Source organism: Peromyscus eremicus, chromosome 19, assembly GCF_949786415.1.
Source record: "Peromyscus eremicus chromosome 19, PerEre_H2_v1, whole genome shotgun sequence".
Classification (NCBI taxonomy): domain Eukaryota; kingdom Metazoa; phylum Chordata; class Mammalia; order Rodentia; family Cricetidae; genus Peromyscus; species Peromyscus eremicus.
Window position 1 is genome coordinate 7484179 of NC_081435.1, and position 19867 is coordinate 7504045.

The window sequence follows — 19867 nt, forward strand, 5'->3', positions numbered from 1 at the left end:
TTAGTTGATTGTGTGTGTGTGTGTGTGTGTGTGTGTGTGTGTGTGTGTGTGTGTGCATGAGATCACAGTCGAAGACTTTTGGAAAAAGTTTGCTCCTTACAAAGAAGATACATAGATGAATCAAATAATTAAGAAGAAAGAATATTTGTATACTTAGTGGTTAAGTTTGGGTGGATTGATCAATCCTTTTATGCTTCCTATTTGGGACAACTAGCCTGAATTATAGCTAGGCTGAGAATGTACAGTTGGTTAACATAAAACAATAACAAACAAAACAATAACACATGCTGGGTAATGCAGATGATTTTTTTTTCTGCTTCATCAGCTTTTATTTTCAGTGCTACAGATCTTTTAAGTTTATTCTTTTATTTTTATTTTTTATTTTTATTTTTTTTTTTTGCTCTAAAGAAGCCTTAATACTTTTCATCCCATTCTTGTGACTTTAGTTAAAGCCTTCTGGGCTGCACTTGTTTTGATATTTTTCCTGCCACTCTTCAAGTCTTTAGTGTGAAACTTAGTGTAACCTTCTTTCACTACTGCAGGCTCATCTGACCACTTAAGTTGCTTTGTCGGGCAGGTCGACAGTGAAGCTGGAGGGTCTGGAGGCTTTACAAATTAGGTAAGTCATCCCCTCGTTCTTTAGAGGTGTAATCAGAGATAAGACCATTGGTATAACAAACACCACCACCTTCCTGGTCTGTGGAAACCTCATCACTAGCAAAAACTGCAGCTGAGTGTGCCTGGGCTCCGAGGTAGACATTGGTGGCTTTCAGTGCCGGCTTGGTCTGGTTGACCCTTCTCTTCAGCCACTTCATGTCTTCTCCGTGCTGTCCCTGAAATATTTCCTGTTCTTTTTTTTTTTCTTTTTCCTCCCTCTATCACATGGTGAAGTGACTTTTCAAGCCTAGGAAATTTCAACGATAAGATACAATTTGGAAACATGTCATCCACTAACTGCAACCTGATCCCTCTTTGCCAGCCTTTCTGAGGCAGTGAAGGAGCAGAAATGGGGGATTTGTGGATGTCGCAAGGTGGAGAAATCCTTCGACTGAACTGATTGGCTTATCAACCAAGAACAATGTATACACACAATGAACAAGTAAGTGCTCCTTCTCCTGGATGCAGATGAACCCATTTTACAGCTATGAGGCTTTGCTTTATCTTCACTGAAGCATCTTTTAACATTGTGGAAGCAGGAACATGTGTTGCTTGGCTGCTGCACCCCTGCAGGTCACACCCACAGTCCTGCTGCCACACTAATTTATTTTTTAATTTTTAATTTTTGAGATTAGAATATAATGACAACATTTCTCCCTTTCCCTTTCCTCCCTCCAAATCATCCCATATAACCTTCCCTGCTTTTCTTCAAATACATGGCCTCCTTTTTACTGTTATTGCATGAATATATGTATATATTTATTTATTTGGATGTATATGTTTATATTCCAAAACAGAACCCATTCAGTCAGTACAGTGTTGTGGTGGTATTGTGTTCCCACAAATATTGTGCATGCTAATATACTTTTCTGGGGTCAGAGACAGAGTAGCCACAATATTAAACATAGAGATAGGCAGTGGTAGCACACACCTTTAATCCTAGCATTCCAGAGGCAGAAATCCATGTGTTCAAGAATACAGCCAAGCATGGTGACTCACGGCTTTAATCCCAGAAAGCGAGCCTTTAATCCCAGGGAGTGATGCAGAAAGCAGAAAGGTATATATACTTTGGCATATTCATTGGTGTTCTTGTTCAGTTCATCTTTGGACATACATAGTTTTAGTGAACTTTTTCCATCTGGGCTGATGGGTGTTCCCTCCAAGAGCCCAAAATCACCTAACAAAGACCCCCAATACCAGACATGAGAAGGTATCTTTTGAGTTGCTCTCCAGGGCTGTCCATGAAACTCCTTACAATACTATTCAGTGCTGTTGCCCTTGGTTACCCCAGAAGCAGGGCCTAGAGACTAATGAGCTAGAACTGACCATAACTCCTCTTCCCTGATGACTAGCTTTCGTTGTACAAGATGGCACGGGGGATGCCTCACTCCTGACTAGTGGATAACCAGTTAGCATGCTTTTTTTGAATTGAGTCTGACCTCAGCCAGTGGAGTGGTGCTGCTTGCATTCATGGTAGGGCTTCCAATTTCAGTTAAACTCTTATAACACCTTCATGGACATAAGCAGATATTTGTCTCCCAGGTGATTCCCAATCCCATCAAGATGACAATCATGATTAGCTATCACATGTGGTATGCAGTCTGTGGATTTGGAAATGTGTGTAATGGCATGTGTCCACTATTGTAATAATACAGAGAATATTTTTTTATTCTCACATTCTTCTGTACTTTTCATCTTTGTTGCTCTCCATCTCTGAAGCCTGTGGAAACCACTGGTTTATTTTATTATCTTGGTAGTTCTGTCTTGTCCACAATGCTGCATAGTTGGAATCATGAGTACATAGCCTTTTCAGAGTGACCTTTTTATACTTTCTAATGGGCAGTGATATCTTTTAATTTTTCTGTCTTGAGAACTCATTTAAATGCTGAACGTTATTCCATTTTCTGAATGTTCTGTAGTTTATTTGTCCACTCAGGACTGAAAAACACTGTTCTTGCTTTCAGATTTTAGAAATCATGAATACAGCTACGATAAGTGTGTTCATGGGTTTCTGCAAGAGTACATGTTTTTTAACTTTCTTGGATAGATGCCAAGGAGAGCAATTGTTAGGTATGTTGGGAAGGCTATGTTTATCTGATAAGAAGCTGTCCCATGAATGAAATGAGAGAAAAGTGGGAAGCAAATTAAGAAGAGCCATAGATCAATGAGATCTGGACCTGTGCAGGCCTTATGACTGCTGCCCAAGTCTCCGTGACTTCATATCTGTGTCAGTACTGTGGTGTCTGGAAGACACTGTTTTGTGGGTATCATGCATCCACTCTGGCTCTTACAGTATTTCTTCTACCTTCTCTTCCATATAGTTCCTTGAGCTGTGAGGGCAGGGATTGGATGAAGACATCCCATTTTACACTCCCACTAGAAATGACTGAGAACGCTCTACATCCTTGCCAGCACTTGACATTGTCCATGGTTTAGATTTTTGGCCACTGTAAAATGTGTGCCATCATATCTCACTGCTCTTTTTGCAATTCTCTAGTGGCATATAAGAACATCATACATTCACAGGTCTATTCACCCCCAGAAAAGCTTCCCTGTTGAAGCATCTGCAGAGGTCTTTGGACCAATCTTTAATCCTTTTGTTACTGTCTTATTGTATTCTAAGATGTCTCCATACATTTTAGATAATAATAAAATATCCCACATATCTTTTCTTTCAGTCAGAGTATTTTCATTCATTCTTCTGATATGTTTTGAAGGACAAAACTGAAATCTGTCTTTTCATTTTTCCCCATACCCATGCTTTTGCTATTTGTTTAAAAAGTCACAGTGCATCCAATATTGTATGGCTTTCTTCTTTACTGTCTTGCAGGAATTTATAGTTTTGTTTATGCATTTAAGCCTGAGACCCATTTTCAGTTAATTTTTGAAGATCATAAAATCTGGTTTAGGAATTATTTTTTTTTTTACATGTGGCTATTCAATTTCCCCAGCACCATTTGTTGTAAATGCAGTCTGTATTTCTTTATGTTATAAGATACCTGAACCAAGTTTTCTAGCAACTTGTCTTGAAAGTTTGTTTGCCTTGCTTAGTGGTTCTTTTTTATTTTAAATTGAAAATAAAGTTTTTTTCATACAATATATTCTGTTCATGCTTTCCCTCCTTCAGTGCCTTCCAGATCTTCTCTATCTCCCCACTCCTCCAACTCCATGCCTTATTTCTCTCTCTCTTTTTTTGTTCTTTCTATTTATTCTATGTGTCCTTTATATTAGGTACCTTGAGCCCATTTATTTCCCCGTCCCTTCACATCTGCTCTCCACTCCTGCAAACCCCCCTACAAATAAAACAAAATTTAAGAGAAAAAAGGGGGAAAATTAAAAATCCTTGGCATGGAAACTGTAGTGTGTGACACAGTGAATCATACAATAAAACCTTTTGTCCATATATCTTTACTTGCAAGTGTTCATTGCAAAGTCATTGATCTGGTTCGAGGCCTCTTGTTTCTATTACACTATCAAGCTGGGTCCTCACTGGGACTCCTTTGGTTATCCTGTTATTGCCCCGTATTGTGGAGATCCTGCAGCTTTGGATCTACGTGTCAGGTCCCTTCATGTGCTCCTGCAGATCACAGATGGGGTGGATGTTGGGGCAAGTGAAGTAATAACCCTGGTGCTGGACCTAGACAGCTTCAGGGTTGGTCTACCTGCCAGGTCTCCCGTCCTCACTACCAGGTTGAGCTCTCCAGCATTGACCCTGCTAATTCTCCTCTTGCAGCAAGCTCTCTCTCTCTCTCTTTCTTCTGAAAACATACAGGCAAATAAAAAGAAAAACAATCAAGGACAAGACAAAATAAATAAACTAACAAAAGGAAGAAAAAGTAAGAGTATGATAAACATACACATACACACACACACCATAAAAATGGAAACCGTAATATATAAACAGAAGACCAGAAAGATTAAAAAATGCCCAAACAGAGCAAAATGAGACAAGAAATCCTCCATGTATATCTTTGATTTGTTTTATGTTGGGCATCTACTGTTGGTCATGGGGCATAGTCAGTGTGGTGGTAGGTATACCCAGTGAAACTCCCATGAAGAAACTTATTTTTCCTTTGTGAGTGGTTGTCAATGGGAAATAGCTTCTGGGTTGGGAATGGAAGCTCATCTCTATTTTCCCATCTAAGCACTGGGCCCTTGTCTGCTTTGAACTTGTACAGGCTATACATGATACCGTAGTCTCTATGAGCTCATTGATGCTCTATGAGCATCAATCCTTTTGTTTTATTGGTATCATCTATCCACTCTGGCTCTTGAAATCTTTTTGCCTTCTCTTCCCTGAGCCCTGAAAGGAGGAATTTGATGGAAGCATCCCATTTAGGACTGAGTGTTGCAAAGTCTCACTCTCCGCACATTGTCTAATTGTGAGTCTCTATAGTATTTTCCATCTACTGCAGGAGGAAGCTTCTCTGATGATAGCTGAGCAAGTCATTGATCCCTGGATATAGCAGAATGTTGGTAAGAATCATTTTGTTGTTATGTTCCTTTATCAGAAAATCATATTTGCTTTCTTCCTAGGTTTATGCCCTATCTAGTCTCAGGTTCTTGGCCACCCGAGCAGTGTTGGGCATGGATCCTGTCTCATAGAGTGAGCCTTAAATATAATCAGATAGTGATTTGCTACTCCCTCCCATAGTGCTTGTGTCATTGTTTGTTGTGGGATGTTCTGTATGCTGTGAATCTATGTTGCTCTGATTGATTGATAAATAAAATGCTGATTGGCTAGTAGCCAGGCAGGAAGTATAGGCAGGATAAACAGACAAGGAAAATTCTGGGAAGAGAAAGGCTGAGTCAGGAGTCTCCAGCCAGACACAGAGGAAACAAGATGTGAAGACAGAACTGAGAAAAGGTACCAAGCCATGTGGCTAAACATAAATAAGAATTATGGGTTAATTTAAGTGTAAGAGCTAGTCAGTAATAAGCTTGAGCTAATGGCCATACAATTCCTAAATAATATAAGCCTCTGTGTGTTTACTTGAGTCCAAGCAGCTGCAGGACTGGCAGGTGAGAGAGATTTGTCCTGACCACCGGCAGGCTGAGACACAAAAACTCTTCTAGCTACAATTATTGCACCAGCATAACAAAGGATTAGAAGTTGGTTCATATCTGGCAGGCAGGTCACCATTGTAGATCTAAGGGTTTCTAGAAGGGTTTATGATTATCTTTCTCCTTTGGTAGACTGCAGAGTACCTACTAGTACTATGAACACCATCAGTAGGGGTGAAGGTTCTAGTTAGGCACTAGTTTGACTTCTTCATGTTCGCTGAGATATGTAGGTGTTGTCTTCAGCAGTAGGGCCCAAGTCATTCAATGGGCCCCTTTGACCAACAACTCCATTATATGTAACACATTCCAAGATTGTTTTTTTCTGATTTTTATAGTTAATCTAAGTAAACAATCATAACACTTGTGAAGAAAAAGAAATTTAAATCTTAATTTCCCATTCTGTACTTCTCTTCTTTCCTTTTCTTGTTTTGGGACATTAAGTACGATGGTAAAAAGGAATAGTGCAATGGGAAATCCGTAACTGATTTTTATTAATTCCCCTTCCATCAAAAAAAGTAGTCCAGATATTTATAGTCGTGTTGAGCGTGCAAGTTAATGAAACTCTGAGATTAGTTGGGTCTGCAGTAGGAAAAGAAATTTCCTAAGGGAAAAAAATCTAAGATGAGCAGATTTGGATAGGTGGTTATAACAGACACAGTGTCACAGGTTATGGGATCTACATGAGCAAAGATATTATCTACAATTGGAAAAATAAGCATACAGAACAGGAAGGAGACAAATGTAACTAAAGAAGACTGCTTAGTTTATAGTTCCAGGAACTTGGTAAAAGTGAAAACCTGGTGAGGAAGGACTATAAATCAGTGAGATTGACTTATGGGTTTATGTCTTTATGTCTTATGTATTGGAGGGGAATTGGGGGTAAGTAAATGCTAAGTGGCTTGGTGAAATGTTTTCAAAAATTTAATATCTTTAGGTCCACTATGTATGGACCATTATTAGGCTTGCTGATCTATGGTGATATTTTATTTGTGCTGAAATGTGATTTTATTTGTATGTTAATTATAAATAAAGTTGCCTGGAGGTCAGAGCTAATAGCAAGCTATAGCAGAAGTCTGACAGTGGTAGCACATGCCCTTAATCCCGATCACATGACAGGCAGATCTCTGTGTGTTCAAGGACACCACCAGCATGGAGACACACGCCTTTAATCTCAATAGCAACCATAGAAGACCTGGAGGTCTGTATAGACAGGCAGTGACAAGGAGGTCAGGGGGTTGGGTTTACAACCAATGAGAAGGCAGAACAGAGAGTCAATAAAAAGACAGATACACAGGAAGTAGGTCTCTTTCTCAGCGGAAAGACGGCAGCTGCAGCGAGGGATAAGAAAGCTGTTTTAGTCTCAGCTCTTAGCTACTGCTCTGACCTCTTGGGCTTTTAACTCTGCATTTGGCTCTGTGTTTCTTATTTAATAAGACCATTACATCTACACTGATCTGATTGGAAATCAGGTTAGGATAGTAGCCTTCACGTGGATCATGGCTATCTTGGAGTTCCATGGATTCCTTTAAAGGTAATCTTAAAAGATGGTTTCAAGTCTTTACTTCCATCTGTTATTTTCTGAGAACTGACCCAGGAATTTATCATATGGATTCTCAGTTCCTAGTTTACCTTTCACTATGACTAATTTCTTTTCCTTATTTACCTCTCCCTTCTCTCCTCCCAGGGGATAATTTTGTGTGTCAGCCCTCCGGTTCTGTCCATATAGTTTCTGAAGTAGGGTCTCTCACTGGCCTGGATATTTCCAAATACACCAAGCTAGATGGCCAGTGATCTCAGGGATCTACCCTGTCTCTCCCCGCTGAGACTGGGATTACAAATGTACTACCACCATGCCTAGCTAACCACTTTGCTAACTGGACCCTCTCCCATATCCTTCCCTTTTCCCTTATTCCCATCCATATTCTCATTCTGGTACACTGCGTTGGAGTGGACAATCCTGAGTATAAAATGGGAAGGCTGAAACATTGTTGATGCTAAGAAAGTAAAAGCCTGTTATAAGAAGACATGATAAACTCTTCTCTAAATATGTGGATCCAGTGCATTTTCTGAAGTATGAAAAAGCCTTGTCAGGCTAGTGCTTGATTACTAACATTTATTTTAGATAAAGCTTAATTTTCGACATAAAACTTAAAAGCAGTGTAAACAGTCAAGTAGTGTAAGTATGAGAGGAAATTTACTGTCAACTGATTATTTATTCAAATGAAGTTGATGCGTGCTTCACTAGATACAAAAGAAACCGAATGGAGCTGATTCAAGGACTAATTAAAACAGAGATGGTTGTTTGGCTTGAACTGTTTGGGGAACACCCAGGCAGGGGGATCGGGATCCATCCCTGGTGCATGGGCAGGCTTTTGGGAATCCGGTGCCTGTGGTGTGGCATCTTGCGCAGCCTTGGTACAGTGGGAAGGGGCTTGGACTTGCCTAGGCTCAGTGTGCTGGGCTCTGCTGACTCCCCATGAGAGACTTGGATTTGGGGGATTTGGGGGTGTGGGGTGGCTTGGGAGAGAGATGGGAGAAGGGAAGAAGTGAGATCTGTGGGTGGTATGTAGAGTGAGTAGAAAATTTGTTAATAAAGAAAAAATAATAAAAAAAATAAAAACAATGAAGCCTTTTTTTTCAAAAAAAGGACTAATTGAAATGTATGTACAGGTGCGTGTGCTAATTTCAATTTTGCCCATTCAGTAATATATTTTACATTTGTATTTACTAATATCTTTCAGAATATCAAATGTATTTTTAATGGTTTGATTGATTACATAATAACCTAAAATATTAATTTGCCTAAGATATTTAGAACTGTATAATTCTGACGAACAGACGCATATGCATGAATTGCCAACAAAAGACATCATGCATGAAAATACGTTGGTATTAAAGTCTGCAGGGAAACAGGATAGAAATATGTACTCAAGTAGAAAAAAGGCATTACATAAATATCAGATTGTGTGTTTTTAAAAGGATATAGAGGATACCAAATTCCTCTGAAAATTTCTCCTTGGATGCCTTTAAATGGGCTACTAATAGGTTTGAAAACTAGCCAGCTTTTGCAATGTGCCATAAGTTGTGTCCTTTGCAACTAAAGCTGTTTTGAAAATTTTTATATGACAACTTAAAAGTTTCTGAGAGACCATGTATGCTTTAAATTTTTTTTTGAAAGCATGTGAGAAAATACTATTTCAGAGGGGCTTGGTTGAAACATGTATTTGCACATCATATACTTTATTAGTTTTTACTTAAATCATATGCCTTCAATGATTAAAGATGATTACATTTTAGAAAAGTACCTGTGACCACTCTCTTTTTCACTGGGTTTCCAAATATCAGTTGTTGTAGTACATAGCAACAGGGCCGATGGACCTGGGGACAGCAGCAGCCCTCAGTGTACTTCATGGAGACAAGCAGAATAAAGAGAAGCATGTGCCGGGAGAGGAGTGGGGCCTCAGGCACGTGATGATGGCTGTGACTAGTGTCTTCTTGTTTGTTTGTCTGTATCTCACTCTGGCCTGGAAAACACTGAGTAACCCAAGCTGGTCTTGAACCAGTGATCGTTCTCCTTTTTTATCTTCTCACCTTTCTGGGATTCCAGGAGTGCAGCATCTCACCTTGCTGACCATGACTATTTTTGTTCTTAGGATTTAACTCTTTCCTTTCCTTCTCATTTTCAGCCACTTGTTATTCCCAAGTCTTTGAGACCCATCTCCTCTTGCTCCATTTCTTGTCTCTTTAGTTCTAGGGTAGTCCTCCCTAGCCTAGGGTGTTCTATTATTTCTAGTAGTTTATGTCTAACTGCCCACACATTTGCAAATACTCCCTTTTAAAAACCCATTCAAAGACTCCTAATCAGAGTGTACAATCTGTTGCCTGCTGGGACCCTGACTGAGGCAGACTGTAAATTCCCTGAGGACTTATCTGTTGAGCTTACCCAGTAAATGTTAGCTGTTTTTATTTCTGCACTGTGATGATATTTTGAAATGTAAGCAATACTTTTTCTTCTGATATTGTCTGTTATCATTTCAATATTCCCAATTAGAGCACCCAAACTGCCAGTTCACTGCTTTATTGAAAGATTTTTGTTTTAACCAAAGCTGTGGAAAGATAAAGAGCGAGTTTGGGCTATGAACTGAATAGACTTCAAAAGACTGAAAGGTTATAATGACAAACCTAAAATAAAGCAAAAAAGCCAAGAAAACAAAACTCTGTTGTATGGGGCAAAATAAGTTCAGGAAAAGGATTCATGGAGTCACATCTGCTTAGAATTGACACTATACTAACCTCCACCTTCAAGAGATGACAAAGCCTTCATACAGGACCAGAGGTACAGGTATAGTCAGGATGATGCTCAGGAGATGCTTGGACTCTTGAACAAAAAACATCACTGAGAATTCTAAGTAGAAAGCCAGTCACAGCACAATCTTAGTTTTCAACAGATGCAGAAATATTAGAACCAATGTTTCACTGGTCACAAGGGGCAATGGAGGAGAGTTCTGCCTGGTGGATAAGTGGTACAGAGCTAGACAAAAATGTTAGCAATATGAGCAGGAGTAAGAATGCACTAAAAAATACCAATGGACAATCCAGTGGTTTGGTGCTATGTGAATGTCTCAGAACTTATATTTAACCTGAAAGGAAGACATTTCTGGATTGAATGACACTAGATTTTGTTCCCCAGGGAAGTGAAATTAAAATGGAAAAGTTAATTTTACCTATGATGATAAATATTATCATTTTCATATCCCAAATATAGAGACTCGGCCACAACCAACAAATAATGTAATTGCTGTTCATGGAAGGAACAGACATGGGCAGTTTTCCATAGAGAGGTAATAGTATGTTCGAAGCTAAAGGGGACAAGGGAGAGACTGTTTTCTAGCACACTTTCTGGCATTCTGGTTCTTATACTTTTTCCACCCACTCTTTTTTGATGTTCATTGAGCCATAGATGCAGAAGATGTGATGTAGATGTGACCTTTGGGGCTGGGATTTCCATGCTCTGTTGATCTCTGCATTGTGTCCAGTTGTGGTATACTGTGATGGTCTCCATTTGCTGTAAAGAGAAGCTTCATTGATGAGGTTTGGTGGCTACACTGATCCACTACATTTAGAATGCAGTGAGGAATTATTCTGGTCTAGTAGAGTGGTTGTAGTAGATTCTGTTCTAAATGAAAAAAGAGGAGAGGATATTGCTAGTGTGTGGAGTTTGATGGAGAAAAGTAGGAGATGGGGATAAAGCTGCAAGTGGGGGTTATATTGTGGGTGATCATCATGAATGTTTGCCAGTGATGTCTATTTGGGAGACTCTGATAATCAGTAAAAATATCACTGTTGCATGTAGTGCTTCCCATGCCCTTCTACAAAAGTGGAAGATTAGAGAACTAAGGGCCCGATTCCTGCTGCATGCTGACAATGGCTGGTCCATCAGAAGACTATCTACTGGAGGCATGGTCCTCAGTGTGGTGGTTTTGAGATGTCAGAATTTCTGGGCATTGGAACCTATTGCCGTGTTTCTCAACTTGTGGGCTTTGTCCCCTTTGGGGGAGGGTCAAAGACCCTTTCATAGGGGTTGCCTTAGACCATTAAAAACACAGATATTTACATTATGATTCATAACAGTAGCAAATTACAGTTATAAAGTAGAAATGAAAATAATTTGATAAAGTTGAGTGTCACTGCGACATGAAGAACTGTTTTAAAGGGCCACAGCATTAGGAAGGTTTAGGACTGAATTATTGAGATGGAGTGCATGGGATGGTATTTCTGTGAATGGACTGATGCTATCTTACAGGGTCGGATTGGGTCTGGAAAGAATGAATTCATTTCTAAGAGTATGTTATTACAAAAAGCGTGACCCTCCATTATCTTTCTTCCAGTTTACTACGTGGCTCCCCTCTCTTACATGTACATACACCATGATACCATCCTTTGAGAGATCCTTGAAAAACAAAGCAGATCTGATGTCCTGCTCTTGAACCTCCAAGAGCTGTGAGATGAATAAACCCTGTTACTTATAAAGTATGTAATCTCTCAAGTCTTTTGTTACAGCAACATAAAAATCACTGGGATAGTCATAGAGTAGTAAGTTCAGGCTGTGTGTCCAGGAAACTGAGTGCCTCAAAATGCTAACATGTCTTCATATGGAGGAATACATGTGCAGTTCTGCCCCAGGTCCACAGTTTGACTAAGTTGACAAGAGGAAAGAGGATTCACAAAGTTGGCATTATGATGAGGTTGATGCTTTGAAAGAACATTCTGGTGACAGTCTGGAGGAAACTTGCAAAGGTTCAGGACTAGAGGCAGGAGGACCAGTTTAGAAGATTTCCTGTAGACTAGGTGAGGAGTAGGAGGTTGTGAAAGGCCGTAAATGACATGAATGGCAAAGACCAGGCAGCAATTGGCAGCACAAAGGAACTGCCTGGATGAGATGAATCTACTGACGTCATTAGGTGATATCCTTGCTTACAGCTTAGGTTTCTGCATGCAAAACACATTTGTTTGTCTTAATAAGCACTGCAAAAATATGAAATTCTGTTCCATAGAGTTTTAAAGAAGGAAGGCATTCCCTGCTAAGCTTGAGGGAGAAGTTAAGCTCCCAGCTGAAGTGGAAAGAAGACAGGCAAGGGCAGTGGGCAAGGGACAGTTTTATGCACATGATTTATTTCCTAGCATATTTAGAGTACCTTCATTCAATCACACTTTGAATTTACTGTGTGTATTTATTTGAACTTTGTGGAACACTTAAAAATATACATTATAATAAGATTTGTTAAAAGAACTGTTTCCATGCATAAGGAAATGTCTTAGAAACAGGAAAAAGAAAGGGCATGTGTATCTCTCCTGGTTCACATAAAAATGGCTGGTTAGTTCTCATTTACTTTGTAGTTTTGACTGCCAATTTCCAATGCATATTCAAAACCATGATGAGATAAAGCAATTGATAAAAGGATTTCATCTGCCTTTCTTTCCTTATATCTATCTATCTACCTACCTATCTATCTATCTATCTATCTATCTATCTATCTATCTATTTATCTGTCTGTCTGTCTGTCTGTCTATCATCTATACAGTAATCTTTGGTGCTCTTGAATGTAGATCTTATGTGATATTGTTAATGGGCTGGAATACAGCCTTGAGCAATCTATTATTCCTTTATCATCTGAACAGTAATAGATCTTATAGTGATTACCTGTTATGTGCCGAAGTCTGGACCATGGACTTTAGAAACATTGACCTGACCCTCCTGACATGCTTGAGAAGTAAGTATAATTAAACAGGAGACAAACTGAGGAACAGGCAACTTTAACTGATTGGTAGACACTGAAATTAGACTTACAATACCAATTATTTTTGAAGAATAATTTTGTTACTTTTTCTCCCTTGTGCCCACGCATATCAACATTACACTGTGATAGGGTCAAACATGTCACTGGGATGTGACTACAGATTTATTTTCTGGTTCTGTACTGTTTCTTGATTTTGAAAAGTATTCTGTGACAGAACCCAGCACAAGTAGTCATGCCTATTACTTTTTCCCAAAGCAGAGGGTACCAAGCACCTGACAATACAGGAGGAAGGAAGTCTGGAAGACAGAAAGCAGTGGGAACAGACCGGAAGTGCTCATGCCTTGCTTGACTGCTCTCTACCCATTTAGCTGGTGGACTGAGCCCCACACTCTCATTCCGAACTCCACACTCTGTCATACAAAGGGTGTTGTATTTCTTCTTTATTTAGGTCTCTAAAAGAATAGCAATGGTTGGAAATCTTAGGAATTGACAGAAATCACATAGCCTTCAGAATGAGCCTTCTCAAAGGCACAGAGGCTGAGAACTGCTTTGTGTTTTGCAGATCTCAACCTTCATTTTTGTCTTAGGCTACAAATTCTACAATCCAACCAAACAGTTCTAAATTCTAGCCTCTATTTTTGAGTTTGACTCTCATCTGGAAAGCATTTGTTATGAATTGAATAAAGAAACCCATTTCAAACATAATTTAGGTGAAATGCGTGACTTCAGATCCAACTTGCAAATGTTTGTTGAAACATGAACAATAGGATGTTGAATTGTGTTTTTTGTAAGGAAATAGGTGTAGGGCTAATATTTTGGTTTGTCAGATTGATGCCAAATGTTATTTTGTGGATGTGACATAAAGGAGCTTATTATTTGTATTTTTGATGGCTTTTTCATATGATTCCTTTGCAATATTACTTGTGTGCCAGGGAATGCTGGACATGCACTATTGGGTTGCAATGTTCAATTTCTTGCTTTCCCCTATGGAGAGGCTGGAACAGAATAGGCAAGAGTACATGTCAGGAGACAAAGGTTGTAGGATAGTGAGCTAATGTCCTGACTAAGGAGACAAAAAGCTTACCTTTCTTAAAAATGTCAACTGATGCTTTCTTTCAGCTTCCTTTCTCATAAATGACACTTTAGCCTTTATGCAAATAGAAACATCATGTACCCATGGTGATATAAACCTGATGAGGAGATTCATTCTGAGTCGATAATAATTCCGATGAAGGGAGCAAACAGCTCCCTTCAGAATCTGTGTCTTGTGGAAAAACTTGCAAAGCCAAAGGATAATTACTAATGTGTCTCTGAGGAATCACAGTGATTGCTTAATTATGTTGGAAACTTTTTTTAACTTAGCAAATTTTTGATATGCAAAGACAAGAATTTTTTATATTTAAAAGTCCACATGTTAAATCACTTACACAGGTCTAAAAATTCAATAGGGAAAACTGTAATGTGCCCTTCTTGAGATAATAACATTTGGAAATTCTTTCTATACTTTCATATCTTCTGGGTGAGTATTTTAAAATACCCATGCAAAGTCTGTAGTTCACTTATTATTGAATCTGGCTGATTTCTGTCCCTCTGTCTGACAGAGTACTGCTTGTCAATTTTTAAGAAGATATGCCTTGCCTTTTAATAGGCATGAAGTGTAGCTAGAGTTTTCCTGCCTTGCCCACAGTCAGGACAAATCTCTGTTACCTGCCAGTCCCACAGCCGCTGAGACTCAACCAAGTAAACACAGAGACTTATATTGCTTACAAACTGTATGGCTGTGGCAGGCTTCTTGCTAACTGTTCTTATAGCTTAAATTAATCCATTTCCATAAATCTATACCTTGCCACGTGGCTTGTGGCTTACCGGCGTCTTCACATGCTCTTTGTCATGGCGGCTGGCAGTGTCTCCCTCACTCAGCCTTCTACTTCCCAGAATTCTCCTCTCTCCTTGTCCCGCCTATACTTCCTGCCTGGCCACTGGCCATTCAGCATTTTATTTATACAGTGATATCCACAGCAATGAAGGAAGATATTGGATGCATTTCTTTCATACTGGTAACAAAGGAACTCAACATATCCCCCCTGGACACTGGACATATGTCTTGAGAGAAATCAATACAAATGGGCTTGAAAGATCAGGACATAATATTATTGCTAGAATACAAGAAATAGATATGCTTCTCCATGGTAAACGAACAAAGAAACTGGCCAATCTCCATTTAAAAAAAAAAAACATTGATGTTGGTATCAGTGTAATTTCTTCTTCCTTCCTTCCTCCCCTCCCTCCCTCCTGCCCCCTCCCTCCTTCCTTCCTCCTCCCCCCTTTCCTTCTTTCTTTCATTTTCTGATGGAGGGAGTAGATTCTTATGTGCTAAAGCTGGTGATGTAGCTGAAGATAACCTTGAATTACTCATCTTTCTTGCTCCATCTCCAACGTGCTGTAATTACATGTATGAGCTAATATACAGTGAAAATATATAGTGAAAAAAAAAGGCTAACATATAGTGAAATCCTTAAGGCTTATTTATTTTGTATATCTTCATGTATATGAGTGTTTTTACCTGCATGTGTGTATGTGTACATGCTCAGTGTCCATGGAAGCCAGGAGAACTGTAATCAGAGTTATGGATGGCTTTAAGTGACCATGTGAATGCTAGTAATCAAATCCAGGTCCTCTGTGAGAGTAGCAAGTTCTATTTGCCAAGCCATCTTGCAGCCCTGTAGATTTTATGTGTAGGAAAAGTTAAGTAAAATCTGTTGAGCTAGAACTGATGTCAAAATCTGGGATTACACGGTTAGGATTGAAGTCAGAACATAATCACAGTGAAGGATTGGTTTAGAATAGCCTCAGTGTGACAAGTAAATATCTGGATGAGTGACAGTGAATATATACTTAACTTTGATGTTCAGTTGGTCTTTCAAGGTAAGGAAGGCACATACACACAAGTGGTGGGGAGGGGGGACAGAGGGAGGGAGGGAGGGAGGGAGGAAGAGAGGGAGGGAGGGAGGGAGAGAATGAATTTGGTCTCTTTGTTGTTGATACTTTTCCATATCTTGAATGAGTTAAGAGTTAATATTCTTTTCACTAGCTCTCTTGTCGTGGCCTGAAAGGCCCATGGAGTTCGCCTGCCTGAAACTATTGATGCATAATACATTACATGGAATAATCTCTGTCCTGTCCTTTGAGCCTTGAGTTCCATTACCACTGCAGTACTTTGATAGTTAAGTTTCTGGGTAACTGAGAAAAGCTGCACACACCATGCCTTCTGTGTGCCTCTGTGCTTTCAAAGGTAGCGAAGCTCCCAGTGCCTAGCAACAAAGGCATGCTGATATAAATCTAAGTTATAATCACTTGCTTAAAAGTATCTCTAGTTAAAATCTCTGGTTGAATCTTTTTTTTTTTCAATTAACCAAACTACAATATATATTTATATGGCACAAATGAAAAGTTTGAGTTATATACTCTAAATCACAAGTGTTTGAGGGATGTCGTTCTTTGTTTTTGAGACAGAGTATCAGGAAGCACGGGTTGGCTTTGACCTTACTATATATTGAAGGGTGACAGCATACTTTTGATCCTCATGCCTCTACCCCCTGAGTGATGGGAATTTAGTTTCATAGCACCACATCTGGTTTATGCAATGCTGGGGATTAAATCTAGAGATTCAGGTATGCTGAGTGTGTTGGCTATTCTTGGTTGTCAACTTGATTACATCTGGAAATAACTGAAACCTAAGAGGCTGGGTAACTTGTGAGTTATTATTCTTGATTGAATCATTTGAAGCAGGAAGATCCATCATAAATCTGGGCTACACTTTTTGGTGGCAGCCTATATGAAGGACACTGAAGAAGGGAACACTTGATATTTGCTTGCTTGACCCCTCTCTCTGGCAAGTTCATTCCTTCACTATTTTAGAGGCTACATCTTAGGGATTCCAATGTATACTGGGGACCAGCTGAGACACCCACCTTTATGGATGGACTGAAGAACTACTGGATTCTTGGACTTTTGGTCAGGAGACAGCCGTCTTTGGACTAGCAGGACCACAACTTGTAAACCACTCTCATAAATCCCATTTATATGTGTAGATTCATTGTATCAGTTTTGTTCCTCTAGAGAACCCTGACTAATACACTGAGCAGGCACTCTGTCAGCTGAGCTACATTCCCAGGCCCTGTGTTTTTCAGAAAGTCAGCTCTAATGGATGGATGAAATCTGCATACTAACTTTCAGGTCTACTTTTGTCCATGACAAGCTGATTAGCTAAGATATGTTGTTCAATGATGAAATATTAAGATTTTTGGAAAAGAGATTATTAAAATGGATGAAACTGTATAAAACTGATATATAAAAATCCAAAATTGTCATAAATCAGAATAATTCAAGACTAGGAATTCAAAATTAGGAAATTAAGGATGAAATAATTTAAATGAGCAAAAATTGGTTCATCAGCATTGTATGGTATTTTTATGATGGATAAGCACATGCTTTTTATGCTACATACTATGAATTCATTAGACACAGGCTTTGGGCTGATTGGGCTTCTGGTGTTATGATCATTGACCTACTCTCTGTGAATAATTTGCTGCATGTTCTTTCTAGCTTATTGGCTTGTCTGTGACTCAAGGTAAGGAAGAAAAGTAAAAGAAATGTTCCCAAGAGAACAAAAATTCTGCCTTTGATTCATGGTAAACTCTTTGCAGTACTTTTCCCAACTGCTGAAAAGACAAATTTAGCAGAAATCAAGTCCCAATTTGCAGCATCTGGAATTCACCTTCGAGGGAGTAAATGACCTTGTAAAATTGACTACATGAAATTTTAAGATCACTTATGAATAAATCTTTCTATTCATTTCTTATCTTTCTACCATGTGTTTTCACAATTTGCAGGTGATTTTACTAAAGGTACCTGAGATATTTGAAATGGGAGTCAGGAAACTAAAGAAAGAAATTGCTTCTGGGTTCAGTAGTGAATCAAAATAAGTAACTATCCAGACTAGTTTTATGTAAACTTGATGCAAGTGAGTGTCATCAAAGAGGAGGGAACCTTATTTGAGAAAATGCGTGAGCCGGGCGGTGGTGGCGCACGCCTTTAATCCCAGCACTCGGGAGGCAGAGCCAGGCGGATCTCTGTGAGTTCGAGGCCAGCCTGGACTACCAAGTGAGTTCCAGGAAAGGCGCAAAGCTACACAGAGAAACCCTGTCTCGAAAAACCAGGAAAAAAAAAAAAAAAAAAAAAAAAAAAGAAAATGCCTCCATAAGATGGGGATGTAGGCAAGCCTATGGGGCATTTTCTTAGTGATTCATGAGAAGGACTCAGCCTATTGTGAGTGGTGTTACTCTTAGGCTGGTGGTCTTGGGTTCTATAAGAAAGCAGGCTGAGCAAGCCATGAGGAGCAAGCCAGTAAGCAGCACCTCTCCATGGCCTCTGAATCAGTTTCTGCCTCAAGGTTTCTGCTTTTTTGAGTTTCTGTCCTGACTTCCTTCAATGGTGAAAACTGATACAGAAGAGTAAATCAAGTACATCTTTTCCTCCCCAGTTTTTTTTTTTTTTTTGAGCATGTGTTTTATCACAGCAATAGTAACAAACTAAGGCAGAAATTGGTACCACGAATAGTAAGGTATTGCTGTGACAGACCTGCCAGTGTCGTATTTGGGAGGATTGTGATAAGAAAGTTGAGAGAAGTGCTGACAATGGCTTGTAAAGTCTCAGAAGGAATCAAAGACACTGCCAGGCCTTTTGTATGAGGAATCTGCAATGTCTGGTTACCTGGAGCTAAATAATAGGCTGTGATTAACAAGAGACCAGAACCACTAAAGTAAATCCTTTGCTTTGCTGGAATGATGGATGCTGGTCAGCTGAGACTGGAGAATCAGCTGTGATTAAAAAGAGATCAGCATCATTGAAGTGAAGTCTTTAGGGAAGTGTTTCATCAGGATCAGCTTACAGAAGCTGTGTTCCAGAGGAGGCCAAGGTTATACCTCCTGCTGGAAGCCAAAAACTTGGTAGTGTTAAGAGTCACCCACATGGTACTGATTTTGGAGGCATGAAGGAATCTTGGAGAGAAGCTGAGCCTTGGTACTGTGTGGCAGGGCTAGCATCCCTGAAGAGAGCCCAGGAGAGGATATTGGTGAAAGTAACAGCTTAGTTGCAACAAGGGACTCCAGCATTTTAGAAATATAAGTACTTTAAGATGACCACCAAGAACTTGGCAACAATGGACTGGAGCCAGCTGGAGCCTGGAAGATAAGCTGTGTGTGCTGCAGAGAGCAGAGCTGTAGAAGTGACCCAAGCAGCCTGGAGGAGCCCAGAAGATGCTGAGTGGATTACAGATATCAGACACTGAGTTATTTATACTGTTGAAGTTGGGTTTTGCCTTGTGTAGATTGTGACTGTGACCTTGTTCTTCCCTCTTGAAATAAAAAAGTATTGAACTTACTTTTTTATTTTATAACAGCCCACAGTTGAGAAACTTTCAATTTTAATTATAAGTGACTGAATTTTTAAAAAGAGACTGGTTTTTAAGTGTTTGAAATTTATAAGAATGTGTGACACTTTAAGGTCCTAAAATGTTTTATATTGTGATTTTTTTTATTAATGTGTGATCTTGGAAATGAACGAGAAAGTAAAATTGTGGCTGAGTAGTGATATGTTTGTATGTCAAGTTGATAAGGGGTCAGCAGTCTTAGCTAGTTTTATGTCAACTTGACACATGCTAGTGTCATGAAAGATGGGAGAGCCTCAACTGAGAAAATGCCTCCATAAGATCAGGATATAGGCAAGCCCATGGGGCATTTTCTTAATTAGTGATTGATGTGGAAGGGCATAGCCCACTGTGGCTAGGG

The 19867-nt window shown here is 39.4% G+C and overlaps 2 pseudogenes; one reads left to right on the plus strand and one right to left on the minus strand.

Annotated features, from left to right (window-relative positions):
- Positions 1-423: 423 nt before the first annotated feature.
- LOC131896108 (ribonuclease H2 subunit B-like) lies at positions 424-2129 on the minus strand (annotated as a pseudogene).
- A 6964-nt stretch (positions 2130-9093) lies between these two features.
- Positions 9094-19867, plus strand: part of LOC131896109 (swi5-dependent recombination DNA repair protein 1 homolog) — a 31957-nt pseudogene continuing 21183 nt past the window's right edge.